The 13,862-nt window shown below is 40.7% G+C and overlaps 1 protein-coding gene across 3 annotated transcripts in view; it reads left to right on the top strand.

Moving 5' to 3' along the window:
• The window catches only part of galnt1 (UDP-N-acetyl-alpha-D-galactosamine:polypeptide N-acetylgalactosaminyltransferase 1), a 179,188-nt gene that overhangs the window by 130,840 nt on the left and 34,486 nt on the right, over positions 1–13,862 (top strand). The window contains exon 1 of one of the 3 annotated variants that reach the window (XM_031299145.2): positions 2,148–2,593. The exons of 1 other annotated variant lie outside the window; for it this stretch is intronic. The gene's annotated coding sequence lies outside the window, so the exon portion shown is untranslated. Of the gene's footprint in view, positions 1–2,147; positions 2,598–13,862 lie in introns of those variants that run through there. One more of the 3 variants, XM_031299144.2, reaches the window with a different exon arrangement.

Here is a 13,862-nt window from a genome sequence, read left to right as displayed (position 1 = left end):
AGTACTGTATGAGCGTGTGTGGTGAATAGAAGAACATTTACACAAGAAGTGTGCTTTCAGCTGATATGCAAACTATATATTTCATAACAAAAAGAGTTATCATAGCTGAGCCCATCTGATCTTTTTCAGTTTATCTGTCTGCTATACAAAGGATGTGGACAATATTTATTTCTAAAGAATAACAGAAATCAAATTGCTTTATTAAAATAAAGCCTTCACAGCTTTGAAGTAGCTTTGCTGCATCCCAAAAGTAGCTGACAGTAGGTTTACTATTCCAAGTGAAAGTTATAATCACAGAAAACAAAAAACCCAGAGGTTGTGATAACCGCTGCAGATGTATAATGACTAATACAAGATGGCAAGCTTGTTAGGGGAGAATGAAAATAGGCTGTGTGTATCACATATTTAGTCATTGACTGGGCTGAATCTCACTTTTGGAATCCATTCTGCATGACCTGACCTAGAAGTGCAGCTGTTTTGCAATTCGCATCTCATCAAGTCGAGGCAGAGTGTTTTCTGTCTGTGCAGGTAGAATGTTGAGTCATAAAAATGAGACACGGCTCCTCTCTGACTTCATTATTTGCAACAGAAGTTTGGCAGCAATGCTGACACAAACCAATTTGCATGCATAACTCTGAAAAGTGGACTGACACCATATCTTGCACATTATATGCTTGCCACCGTGAATCTTTCACAGAATTACACCCGTGAATATATTGCCAATCAGAAACACAATTGACAATTGTCTGTGGGAGTGCGGGGGTGGAGGGTGGGGAAGGGAGCTTATAGGGACAATCTATGTATGGTTTGCTGATTGATCTACACTCCCTAAATAAAAAAAACAAACACAATTGACCATCACTGTGAATGAGCGGTCAATAGGCCTGAATTGGTATCAACTGAAGAAAATGAACTCACTGAGTCAGGCAGCTAGCACTGCCTGGTACCGCCAATAGTCTGAGCACTCCTGAGTGCTTCTCTTATTCTGGTAATAAATTGTGACGAAAAAAAGGTTATGCCTGCAGTCAAGACATTTAAACACTCCCCTGATGGAACAAGTAATAGTGAGCAATACTATTGACACATTATTTATAGCGTCTTGTAACTGAGAGTATCCCATTTGCCATAAACAGCTCCCCTGTTCCTTGTGGTGGAAAGGAGGAGTCAATTTTCTTTTTCTGTCCAATTTTTCTCCTCAGTATATAACAATATATGACTCTTAGCTGCATACGGTCTTGGATTGGTGGAATGTTTGCAAGTAGTGGTCCATAAAATATGTGAAAGTTATGGCCCTCTGTCATAATGACCTGTTGAACTTCCCATCAGTGATTTGTGGTTTATGTGTACTCCAGCACACAGGTATATTTAACAGAAACTAAAACAAAAAGGCTTTGTGGAACATGTGGGTGTCTTCCTGTTGTACAGATGCTGTAACAGTCAAAAAAACATTGCAGGGAATCGCAGAGCGTAGCAGGGTGTAGCAGGTCCATAGCCACAGCTGCACCCAGACCCGATTTGGTACCCTAATCGAGCGATGTTTGGGCGAGAAGAAACTATAATTATATATATATATATATATATATATATATATATATATATATATATATATATATATATATATATAATTTATTTTTTCATCAGTTTTTTATTCAGGTATGAAACCTGATCAGGATAGAGATGCAAATGTCTTGTTTGTTTTACTGCAAGTATTGTTTCCTTTGAATGTGTGTTTTTTTTCCAGTGAGGAGTTGCAATGCCCTCATTTGCATGGCTTGTTCAAAAATCAACATCAAAAACGTTTAACACATACAGGAGAAGGTTGAGATGCTTGTATTTCACAACATTTGGTGTGCTACCACTTGATTAAATCACTCTGTTACTCATGCAGTTCACCTTATTCTTAAACAAAACTCAGGCAACATCATTCTCATTTTGCATAATTTGTCAATTTTGATTAACCAAACAATGTATAAATTAATATATTGTTAAATCCAAATGTGTCTAGCCAATATCACTTGCAAAGACTAGATGCCATACAGATCCACCTTGTACAGCAAAGCATTTGGATGCAGTTGTAACATTTTTGGACTGAAAAAGAGGATGGGATCAGCTATAGTAGGCTATTTCTTCCGGGTTGAGGTAGTAAAGGGAGGGATGAGCACTGATGCTGCTGCCTCTGTTTTCTCCGCACATCAGCAGCGGATCTTCTCTCAGTCAGGCAGACTCAGGCCAGGCAGAGGCAGCGCGTCCGCCCGGAGAGAGAGAGACCTCACCGCATAGCGTTACTCCCGGATGAACCTCAGTTACATTCACGGTCTTTTTAAATTGATGTCTCCTCTTATACCGCCTTTTGACACTGGACGGTGCTCTTGTATCCGCGTTCAACGCGAGGAACACCTCATCCCCGGCTTGGTTTTTGAGGTTTGTCTCGACGACACGGAGAGGACCACACTCCCCCCATCGTTAGCTCGCTAAGCTAGCTAGCACGCTAACTTAGCTGTGATACTTTGTACCGTATCGGCGTCAGTTTTCTGCCTCGTAGCTAGCCTGCGGTCTCTTGCGCCACAGCGGTGGATTGAGGTGCCCTGTCACTGTAGGTAAGCGAACAATATATGTGAAAAACATTGCATCGTACTTGTTTGTTCCCAGCCACACTGTCAACGCAGGCTTGTTTCTGGGCTATGAACCACTACCGTTATCTAGTAGCAGACTGGCGCTATGGCAGAGGGCTTGTTGTTGACAGAAGCAGCCAAGCAACGGGGATGTGATGCGACTCACCGTTAAACACACATTTTTACTTTACTTCGCAGCTAATTAGCCTACAATTGCTGTTCCTCAACAAGCCTGAAGTATGCTAAATGAAAGAATGCCTGGTTAGTCGATAATATCGATGCTCATAAATACTTTTTAGCCATCTTATGTTAGCGTTTACTCTTTACTGTCGAGTTGTCGTGAATGGGCCACTGCCAGGTTAATGTTATCTCACACTTGCCGCATTTGACTGCAGCGAGTTTTCCTAACGGTCTATTCAAATGACTGGACAGATAGCCTACCTTAACGCCCAATAATAATACCCATACAAAAAGATTAAAAAGCAGCCGGTGTTTAAAGCTGAGAATAATGGTTACTATATGGATTGTATATGTACTCTTCCTGGTAGACGTTTCCTCATTTATCTATGAACATTTCTGATCTTCAGTGTTGCATCACAACCTGGAAAGATGAGCTGTGCACCCGGAATTTAACCCCTGCCTGCTGCTTGCTGTGTCTCCTGTGTCATGATAGAGGTCAGATGATTTAGCTTAGGGTGATACAGGAGGAAAATAACTAATGGCCGGAGTGAACGGCTTCCCTTCCTTGTTGGGCTGCATATTTTGAGGGCCCTCCTCTGTTGAACAGAGGTTAATCGCATTTCATGTAACTCAATCACTGAGAGACCTTTTATAGGGTTCGGTTGAAGCATGTGGGGCCTGATGTGTTTAAAAGAGAGACTCATTGAATGAATGAAAGAGGAGAGAATGAGGGTGCATGAGTGAGCATGCATTTTCAATGCTGTAATTATCTCAAGAGATAAGAAAATGGATTCACTATCAATCCTGCAAGAGTCTGCAGTTGCGGAGCAGATGAAGCTAGGATTGACAGGGAACCAATTAAATTAATCTGTCATGTTCCTTAAATGGAAGGAAAAGAGGAGCATGTATTATTTATCCACAGTACGTGTGTGGCATTGCCTGTACGTGTGCAGTAGGCTTATATGCTGTGTAGCTGGAGGGAATCTGCTGTAGCCTTGTGCTACCTGTAGCATTGGTCCCATGGTGCCTGAACATGAGCTGATTGCTTTGATCATGTTTTGAACAGGAATATCTGTGTGATACAGCTAAACTACGTAAAAGAAGCACTGACTTGACCATGTACGTCAACATCGTCAAATATAGTGTTTGTTGCCTTGAATTGGATATAGTACATGTAAATGCAAGTTGTCAGCACAGGATTTTTTCCTGATTTGAGTTGTAGGCTGTGTGTGTCATGTTCAGGACCTTGCCTCAGAGCTGTATCTGAACTCAGCCCTGTGTTAAGGCATGACTATCCAGCATTGAAAGGAAATGAATCATGTTCCTCATTTCAAGGCCGTGGAGTCGGTGTGATGCGTTTCCTGCCCTGTGTGAGTGTTGACTGTGTTGAAGCCTCAGCAGATGTGCCTGCTTTCTGTATGTGTCCTATTCTCCTATACTTTTATAAGGCGGATTTGAGAGTCATGCAAATTGGGAACATTTAGCCAATCTTCGGGACATAGATTCAGTTAGAGGCGAGTATTTGGATTGCGATAAAAATTAGGTTCTGTGTCTAAGAAATAAATAACATCACGAGTGTGTGTTTCCACTGTGTAATGGTCATACAGGTGGTAATAATCATGATCTTAGTATGCTTTAGAATGTAATTGGTTTAATATACAAAACTCCCAATTATAAAGCGGGTGCACAAATGCAAGCTACATGTTTCTGTTTGAAATCATGGTCAGACATTTGTAGTCCTTAGTTTTTTCCTTGATTTTACTGCTCAGGGTATTAAATTGAAAGTGCAAGATGTTAAGGTGAAAATCTCTGCTATCCACATTGTTTGTGTGTATTGGCATTTGTGAGTTTATGTGCTTGTCATAGAGGGTGGCTATGGTGCATTTATTGCTCCGAGCTGGTCTGGAACAATAGCTCTATTCTGGCCCATGTCTCCGGAGGGAGGCAGCAGCATTCGGCGTTCCCGACACTCTGTGTGCCAGCAAGGCTTGGTTTGGGATTGGGTTTCCACAGCCACCTGGAGCTCAGAGCACAGGAATGCCATTGTTCCTCCTTCCAGACTATGGCCGGATCAGACACACAAACACACACACACACACACACACACACACACACACACGCATGTACACACTTTCAGCACACAGCATGCAAGAGGCGCTCATACCAGCCTGCCTGTCCCCCAAAACTTAGGTCACCCTGCTTTGTTACGTTGTCATTGCTTACATAAAAAGACAGTGAAACATCAATTCTCTGCCTGCACGTATAGCCCAGAGACTTGACATTACGTCTGAGTGGCTAGTATTTTAAGCTGCAAAGCACAGGAACTATCTGTTATCTGATAATCTTCAACCTGCTGGTATCGTTATCTGCGTGTTATAATGCAAGTGTATGCACCGATCTGATACCACGTTATTTAGCCCCGAAATAACATCTAGTTTAAAGTAGTTTATTTGTTATTTTTTTCATTATAACTGGCTGTCAAACTGGATAATTAATAATAATAATAATAATAACAAATAAAAAGTCCACTATGGCCGTGCTATAAATTGAATTATGATCGTGATTTAAATTTTACCTCCTAACGATCACAAAAACAATGTGATTGGGAAGAAAGATTTTTTTTGCACATTACATTTTGCCAGTAAACTCTTATTTTGTCTTGTGTTCTGAAGGGGAAGGTTAAAAAGTTCAATGGGAAATGTATTCAGGGAAATTTCACAGTTCAAGGTGTTTTCACTGTTGATGTGTTTAATTGTTTCACTGTTTAAGTTCCATAAATGCAACATCTTTCCAAAAGTCAATGAGTAATTGTGATTTCAGTATTGACCAAAATAATTGTGATTATGATTTTTTTCCATAATCAAGCACCATCCTACTGTGCGTCCCAGACTTGAGAAGCTGTGACATAGAAATTAAATTTAAATGTATTAATATGGATAACTATTGTCATAGAGAGACTAGAGCAAGCGTAGCGACACTTCTTCTGTTATCTCTTCTAGCCGATGAAAAAAAAGATTAGTTTACTTCAAAGTTGTCTTTTTAATAAATCCTCCTCTCACAAGAAAACATTGCACAAACATCAGCTGTCAGTAAGACATCTTATTACTGACTGGGGTTTGTTTACAGGGTTTTGTTTTTAATAATGTTGTCTGATCACAGCACTCATCAAACAGACTTATCTCCACACTTTGCATCATTGATGTTAGCAATGTGGCAGTACAGCAAAAATCCTATTGGCTTCTGACAGATATTATACCTTGACATTTTAGGGTGTTTATTAGCCTTTATTAGAGAGGTGACCGAGTGACAGAAACCGTGGGAATAGAAAGATAGGGGATGACATGCAAGAAAGATCCTGTGATTGCTTTATATTCGTAGGACCAATTCATATTGTAATTAAAAAAAGTGACCGTGGATATGCTACCTGTTTATCTTGCCTTTGGTATGATTAGATTTGACTTTTTTACTCTGAACTGGCAGCCTAGATTTAGTGTAGACCTTCCAGAAACTCACTCCGGATGTTGATGGCTAGTTTAGCTGGATCAGATAGCAAAGAACTAAATGGTTGATCTTGAGAGAGAGAGAGTGAGAGAGAGAGAGAGAGAGAGAGAGCATTTAGTTTTGCCTCTCAGTCCTCTTGGGTTTGTAGGCAGGCAATTTCAGTTGTGTGTGTGTACGTGCACGTGTTTGCCTGTGCGTGTGTGTCCTCTGGCTTTCCAGCGGGTCACATTAGGGATAGAGTTGCACAGAAGTGGGTCAGCCAGTGCCACCAGCGAGTCTTGCCAGCTCCCTTCTCCCTCTCAGGCTGGAACCAACTAAAGACCAACAGAAACACATGAACCTTAGTTGTGTGCATGTGTGTTCAGTGTACGTGTATGCACTGTTTGTTGGTATTTATTGTTGGTGTGTCTGTTTATACACAGAGTGATCTTTGCTGTTCTCATTCATTGAGATAACATGCCCCCGCCTTGTTCACTGTACTTTGACTCCTTATAAACAGCTTTGCTGGAAATACTGTAAAGCTGTGCAGGCAAAAAGAGCAGCAAGCCTAAGCTATTGCGCAGTATGTTTAGACTGCATATTGGGCCTCTACAGATGATTCCGAGCCTGTCACACACACTCAGTGTGTCTCAGCTGGATGGACACCGTGTTTCTGCTGGCATAATGATAAGAAAATAGGATTTAGCCCAGTATTCAGCAGAGGTTTATTTCATCTCCTAGATGCAGTCTTATGTTTTCTGCATGGATTCTCCTCTGACAAGGAATTAGTAATCTATTTCTGTTCTCAGTTTGCTTGCCTATGCCCCTGCATTGTTGAATTGAGGTGACATCATGAAGTAATAAGTATACAGCTGCATACTGAATTATTGCACAATATGGCACAGATCATACTTAACTTCCATCCAATACAAATAAAGCTGCTGCTCCAAATGAAGTTTGTTGGATAGCGTCGGAAAGCACTTTTCTAACATTGACGATGTCTTTTAGGCATAGTCTGTGCCCACTTTCTGCCGCCGCTGGCCAGGTGTGCTTATGTGTGAAAATGGTTCAGGGTTTCAAGTGGTATTATTTACATGGCCTCTTCCTCCACAGTATTGACCACTCACAATAAATAGCTTTCTGGGAAGAACTTAAATCTCTGATGCATGATTGTGGATTAGAATACATAAATATTTTGAAGAAGCGAGTCTCAACTTGTAAGTGATCCCGCATTCCAGCAAATGAATGATGAGTTCCTCACAAGAAAATGTGACATGCTTCTGGTTGTCATTGAGAACAGGGTAGAAACGTTATGAGCATGTAGAATGATTAACACACATGAGGCAAAGAATTTGCAGGATATCCTATGTAGGAGCTTTTTGTATTAATGTTTAAAGTGGCTACAAGAAGTATTTTTAACATACAATTGGATTAAATGACGTACACCTTACAGGTGTATGGTGAAATGGCTTGCTCTTAGTGATGAACCCATAGAGAATAATCAGACGACGCATTTGCAGTTCCCTTCAGCTCTACAGAGTTTTATCACTTCCTTCATCTTATTTTTTTGCTTTTATCAGATGCTACTGTTTTTCTGGTTCATACTTTATTCTCAAACCTCTCTAAAATCTGACTACACTACCTGCCCAGAACCGAATAACCAAAAAAGTTAAAGACTAGCTAAAAGGAGTATGAATATTGGACAGGTTCACCAGGGGGCCAAAAACATAGTCTGGCTTATAGGGCTGGGACGATATGCTTTTATCCTGATTCAATTCTTTCGCAATACATGGGTGCCGATTCAATTTTTACTGTGATTCTAGAAGTACTGCGATTCAATAGTATTGAGTATTGCGATTTTCTTTTCCTTCTTTAACAAAAACAAGTTGAATAATACACTTCTAGATACAATATATCATGAGACATTTCTAACTAATTGTTTTCTAAAAAATAATGCACATCACGTCAGTCAGTCTAACATTTATTTCATTTGAAAAGAAGTACATATTCTGCTTTCGCTCTGTTCTGCTGGAAATCGATATAATGTAGTCACCGTCGGCGTTACCGTATAAATAAAAAATATTTAGGTCAATCATTGGTAAAAAACTAAAATAAAAAATATTGATTCTGTGGAAAAGAATCAACATGTCAGGCATTCTCCTTCCTTTCCGCTGTTTTTGCTTTCTATTTTTCAACGGCACTGTCCGTGATTCCGGGGCTTAGTACCACACAAGACGATTGTGATTGGTTTAAAGAAATGCAACATTCCTGATCCCTGACTGATAAGCAGTGTAGCCAGACCGTCACAGGTCTGGTTACGCGAGACTACCAGAAACATGACTAGAAATATATATATGTCAATTTTGTGTTCACAGCTTTCCCCCAAGTGGCCAAAAAATCAGTTACTGCAGGTCTAAGAACAAAACCCAATCTGTGATCAGCAAGGAATTGCCTATCCCAATGGCGTAGATCAGTTAACTACACAAATCAAAAAGATGAGAGGCAGCTGGAATACTGTGGCTGGGGACAATGTGAAAAGAAAGTAAGTTTTTGGCACATGAATATGAGAGTGGGTGAGTAGAATGCACGAGAATCTAGGCTATGTTAGAAAAGACAAAATAGACATGCTTGTCAATGTTGAACCCTACTTTCGTTTGCGTCATTAGTATTATCCAATCTTATTTTCCCATGTTCCTTTTACACCTGGACATGTCAATGCAACTTTGTTAGCTTGAAGGAAATCCAATTGGATTTGCAATTGACTTGTTGTTGCAAGTCCAGGTGGCTTTGACTTAGTACTTGGTTGACTTCATAAACAGATCCTGTGCTTGGATAGTACGAAGCTTTAAGATGTACATGGAACACCTGAACAGAGTAAAATAATAAGGACTCAGGACAGTTCAGCCTTGTAGCATTGAGTAACTCTATACACTGGTTTTAGCTTAGCTCCAACAATTCCCCTCTTTTTGAGAGTGTGCTGTTCATGTGTCTGTATGTTGCACACAGCATCTGTTTTACTCTTGAGATATGACTCGACAGGAAAAGACCTAATTTCCTTGGCGACAAGGCCTGCTCCTTGCCCATCCCCCCCTCACACCCGCCATAGGAGGAAGTGGAATATTTCCAATTTCTGCTGACTCGGGGAGAAACGGTTGTGTGACACATACTTGCACACACACATCTCTCTTCACTCCGGCCTGGAATGATTGTTTGTGTGCCTTCTTAATGTGTTTGACACTGTTTGTTTGTGAGTGTATGTTGGCTTCTCCATCCAGCATGTACGTCTGTTTGTTTTGTAAGACTTGAATAATGTCATGGGAATTTAAATCTCAAAAAGAAGAGTACTTTATGCTGTAAATTAAAGGAAGGGTATTTTCAGCGGAAGGCAGCCACAGTGCAGTTGCACGTGGGATAAACTCCAGTTCTAAAGCCAGTGCCTTGGTCAAGGACAATGGCAGGAGTACTACCTGCTGTAGCATGCCTGTCACCAACAGTCAGCCCAGGGTTCAAACCCAGGACCTTCTTGCTGTGGCTACTGCTGAACACTGAGTCACTGAGCCAACTGTATCCACAGAGCTGCTTAATCAAGAAAGCCCAGAGAGGATTTATAGAGATTTACCACTCCGTTTTCACTGCTTTCATCCTAAAGAAGAGAACCCTGTTTGTACCTGGATGACAGTTGTTAAGTGGTCTTTGTTCACAGTGCTTTCAGATGGAGACCTTACTACTAAAAGCAATGCACAGCAAAGAAAGACCTTGTTGCGGAAAAAGTCTGTTTTGTGTCAACTTTTATATGATTTTTGAATCAATGTGATGTAGTACTTTGATTTGTCAGTTACTTCATTTGCTTTATTAGCCAAAATCAGACATGCATGTGTGGTTATTTTATCTAAACAGTTTCTCAGTTGATCTTCCAGGAAAATTACTGTATCATGATGTATATCGATATCACAATATAAAGTGACATGTATTGTAGTAGAGGATAGGTGACATTATTGAATGTTATGAATAGAAAAGCCCAATATGATGCCTCAGCTTTTTTAAGGTTAATGAAAAGCCTACTTATAGGAAAATACATATATTTTGTACACAACCTTTTGGTCATGTCCAGTGTTAGCTATACAATTTTTTTAGCATGCACATAGAAATGGTACCAAATGAATTATCTATTTAATTTAGCTCATATTTAGTCATTTCTGATGGCAAATATTAAGTGGAAGAGACTAAGCTGCTTTTTAGCTGCGGTAGTATAACTTAGTTATACCAGTAGAAACACAAGGGAACAAACATGCTTAAAAATGATGTATATTTTTGTCACTTCACTCAAAACACAGTCAAAATTTTTCTTGTTCAGAAATCTGGCTGGCATTGTAAATAAGAGCATTTTTTTGAACAAGCACAGTAGGTTGGGTTTAAATGGAATTAAAAATGTATAAAGTTACTTTTGCCTTTTAACAAGCGCAACATGGGAGTGGGATGAAAACTATTAACAAAGTCAAGTCACACTGGTGTTCATATACAGCTCGTTCTTCATCTGTTCTTAAAGGGGTGATAGAATGATTATATAGGGTATTTCACACTGTTCCTTAAGGTCTCCTAATAGGGTATGTAACATTGGTTGGGCTGAAAATTGCCAGAATGCTATTTTATTAGGCCCTTAACTACCCTGTGAATTTGGCTCTATTTGGAACAAGAGCTTTTCTTCCAAATATGGTATGCTCATGAATATTTAGATGAGCTGCGCTCTGATTGGTTTGAGCAAACCCCATAGAAACACATTGGAGACGAGACAGCTGGTCTCATATTTCAGACACTGCAAAGTTATACGTTGTTTGTCAGGCTATTTCGTTATTAAATTCACTTCTGAGACTTTTTTATGCGAGAAATCGACTATATAAAGCTCAAATATGGGCCGTTTTACGAAAATTGATGGCTAATTGCAAATTTGGTAAGACGTGTCGGACTTTAGGGGCTCCACACAGTCTGACGAGAAAACAACCTCCATACCCAGTGAAAGTCACCGTTTCTCGGCTACTGGACGACCGGGGCTCGACCTGGCTGGCTGCCAGCTGCCAGCATAACTAGAGTATATTTAGTTTGAATTTCGTCACGCCACTTGTATAACATATACCCCAAGGTCTTATAAAGCTAACAATGGTGTCCGATTTCAATTTAATGCATTTTTGTCAACATTAGCTAGGGATTTCGTTAGCTGCTACTGTCCCTTCAATCCTATGGGTAAAGATCGCGGCTAGCTGTAGGCCCTGGAGCTCCATCAGGGCCTCTGCATTTTGTAGTCCAGTAACCCAGAACCGGTGACTTTGCGCAGTTATGGAGCGCCGTTGGCTTCCCTTCGTGACGGAGATCCAGCTAGCTCACAGCGAATCTATGAAGTAGAACATGCCGGGCGGCGAGGCAGCACCAGCCACTGTCACGTAGCCTGCTGAGCTCCTGCTGAACTGCGACACACAGTCGGACAAAATTTGCAATTAGCCATCAATTTTCGTAAAACGGCCCATATTTGACCTCTACATAGTTGATTTCTCGCATAAAAAAGTCTCAGAAGGGCAGATGTGCAAATGTTGGGGTGTGACAAAGACTAGGATTTGGGATGCTTACGTCAGCTTCCAGCTTTGTTGAGATTCGTCTGTTTTCAGCGGCAGTTTCAAAATGTGAGATTTGCAGAGGATAGGGGTATCAATGGGATTTTGAGCTTCTATGTATGTCCTATTTACCCACCGAACTGTCGTTATTCAACTATGACAAGGTAAAATCGGTTTTGCATTCTATCACCCCTTTAACACCAAGTGAAGGTAAATAGTGGTGAAAACTAAAACCAAATCAACTGTGTTTTGACTAAAGTTACTGGCTCGCAAATCAGTTTGAATTTGATCTCACCCTACTACAACTCTTGTTCTGTAGATTAGCAGTGAGTGAGTTCATGTAGCTTTGTTTACTTGTTCAGGGTTGCCCTTTAATTTGGGACTGTGAACCCAAACGCATTGTTTTTCACAAAAAGAAGAAATCAGAAGTGTGACTACACTGTCAAAGCTGGACTCTCAAGGTTGTTTAGATCATTCAAGGTTAACATAACCGTAGGCAAAATGTGTGTCCCAAAGAGAAAAGTATCTGTAACTTTTGGATATAGAGAAAATAAGAGAACTAGAGGAGGGCAGAAAGGATACACCCCTGCTGTGGCAGCTCTGGGCTCTGTACTAGTTGTGTGACAGCCCCAGGCTCACCCTGATTAAGGTACAGCACTCCCCTCTGGGCCCGCATACACACAACCATCCATCGCTACCTCTTATCTCCTACCAGGCCGCTACTCTTGAGTGTCTGTTTGCATGTGTGTGGGTCTGTGTGTTTGTGTGTCTTTGGACTCTTTGAGTGGAGTTGTTCTGGCCTGGTCACACTGATAGCCATATCAGCAGTTACTCTTAGCTGATGGACTGCAGAACAACAGGCCCATTGTTTTTCTGAGTGTGTGCGCGTGGGCGGGTATGCTAAGCCATTAGAAATTGCATTCATACGAGCCACAAGAGTGTGTGTGTGTGTGTGTGTGTGTGTGTGTGTGTGTGTTAATCTGCCAGATGTGGGTCAGTGTGGCTGCAGCTCTGCGGGGAGGGACAGCAGCAGGTTACTGCCTCTGTACTTACTGTAGGGGGACTAGTCTGGGTAAAAACATGTTTCACAAAAATGAAAAGTAAAGCAGGCCAACCTGCGCTTATGATTTAGTAATTTAATTTAGCGTTTTTTTCTGTGTGCTTGGATAGATGTGTTCAAAAACATTCAAACATATCAAAGTATATGTGCAGCTAGCCTTATTAGAATAGTATCAACAGGGGCATAGTGATAGGAATAGAGATTCAAATCTGTTACTTAATATACTAAGATTGGAAAACGGATTACTCAAAGTTATTGCTGAACATTTGGAACAATGAAAGCTTATTGAAGGTTATGTAGTGTAACTAGGAGTGTGCGTGCGTGTGTGCGTGCGTGCGTGGGTAGGGGCTATTGACCTCATGATGGAGCTGCTTAAATGAAATGTTGATAGCGTTAGCCAGGTTAGGTGTGCGTTCGTGTGCATATGTGGAGTTGTATGTGTAGGCTATATTTAGAACTTTGCCCAGTGATTGATTGTGTATTTTGCTACAGCCAATACTATAGGCTATTGAGTGTCCATTTTTTGAAATACAGTCTCATAGATCAAAAGGTGGCCCAGTAGTGTTAAATAGCAGGATTAATGAGGATGGCGCGTGTAAATGATGGCACTGACTGCCAATGACAGACAGAACTATTTGAACAGTGAAATGAAATTCTCTCCTGTGAAAGAACAACATATTTGCTTTTTGTTGAAGGCTGATGACGTAGATATTGTGTATGTAACACTTGGGAGTGACTCGGCACACTCAGTATGCCAGTTCTATTATATTGGGTCTCCAGATGTCCGCTGCACATGTATCATGTCATCCTAATTTTGGGCATACTGAAGTTGCATTACATTAAATGCATTTTGCTATTTGTGAAGTGCCACATGGAAAATAAAGTTTAATGTTCTTGCTGTGTATGCAGCTAAAAAAACAGCTTCTG

Source organism: Sander lucioperca, chromosome 10 (assembly GCF_008315115.2).
Source record: "Sander lucioperca isolate FBNREF2018 chromosome 10, SLUC_FBN_1.2, whole genome shotgun sequence".
Lineage (NCBI taxonomy): Eukaryota > Metazoa > Chordata > Actinopteri > Perciformes > Percidae > Sander > Sander lucioperca.
This window is presented reverse-complemented; position numbering and strand designations above follow the sequence as displayed.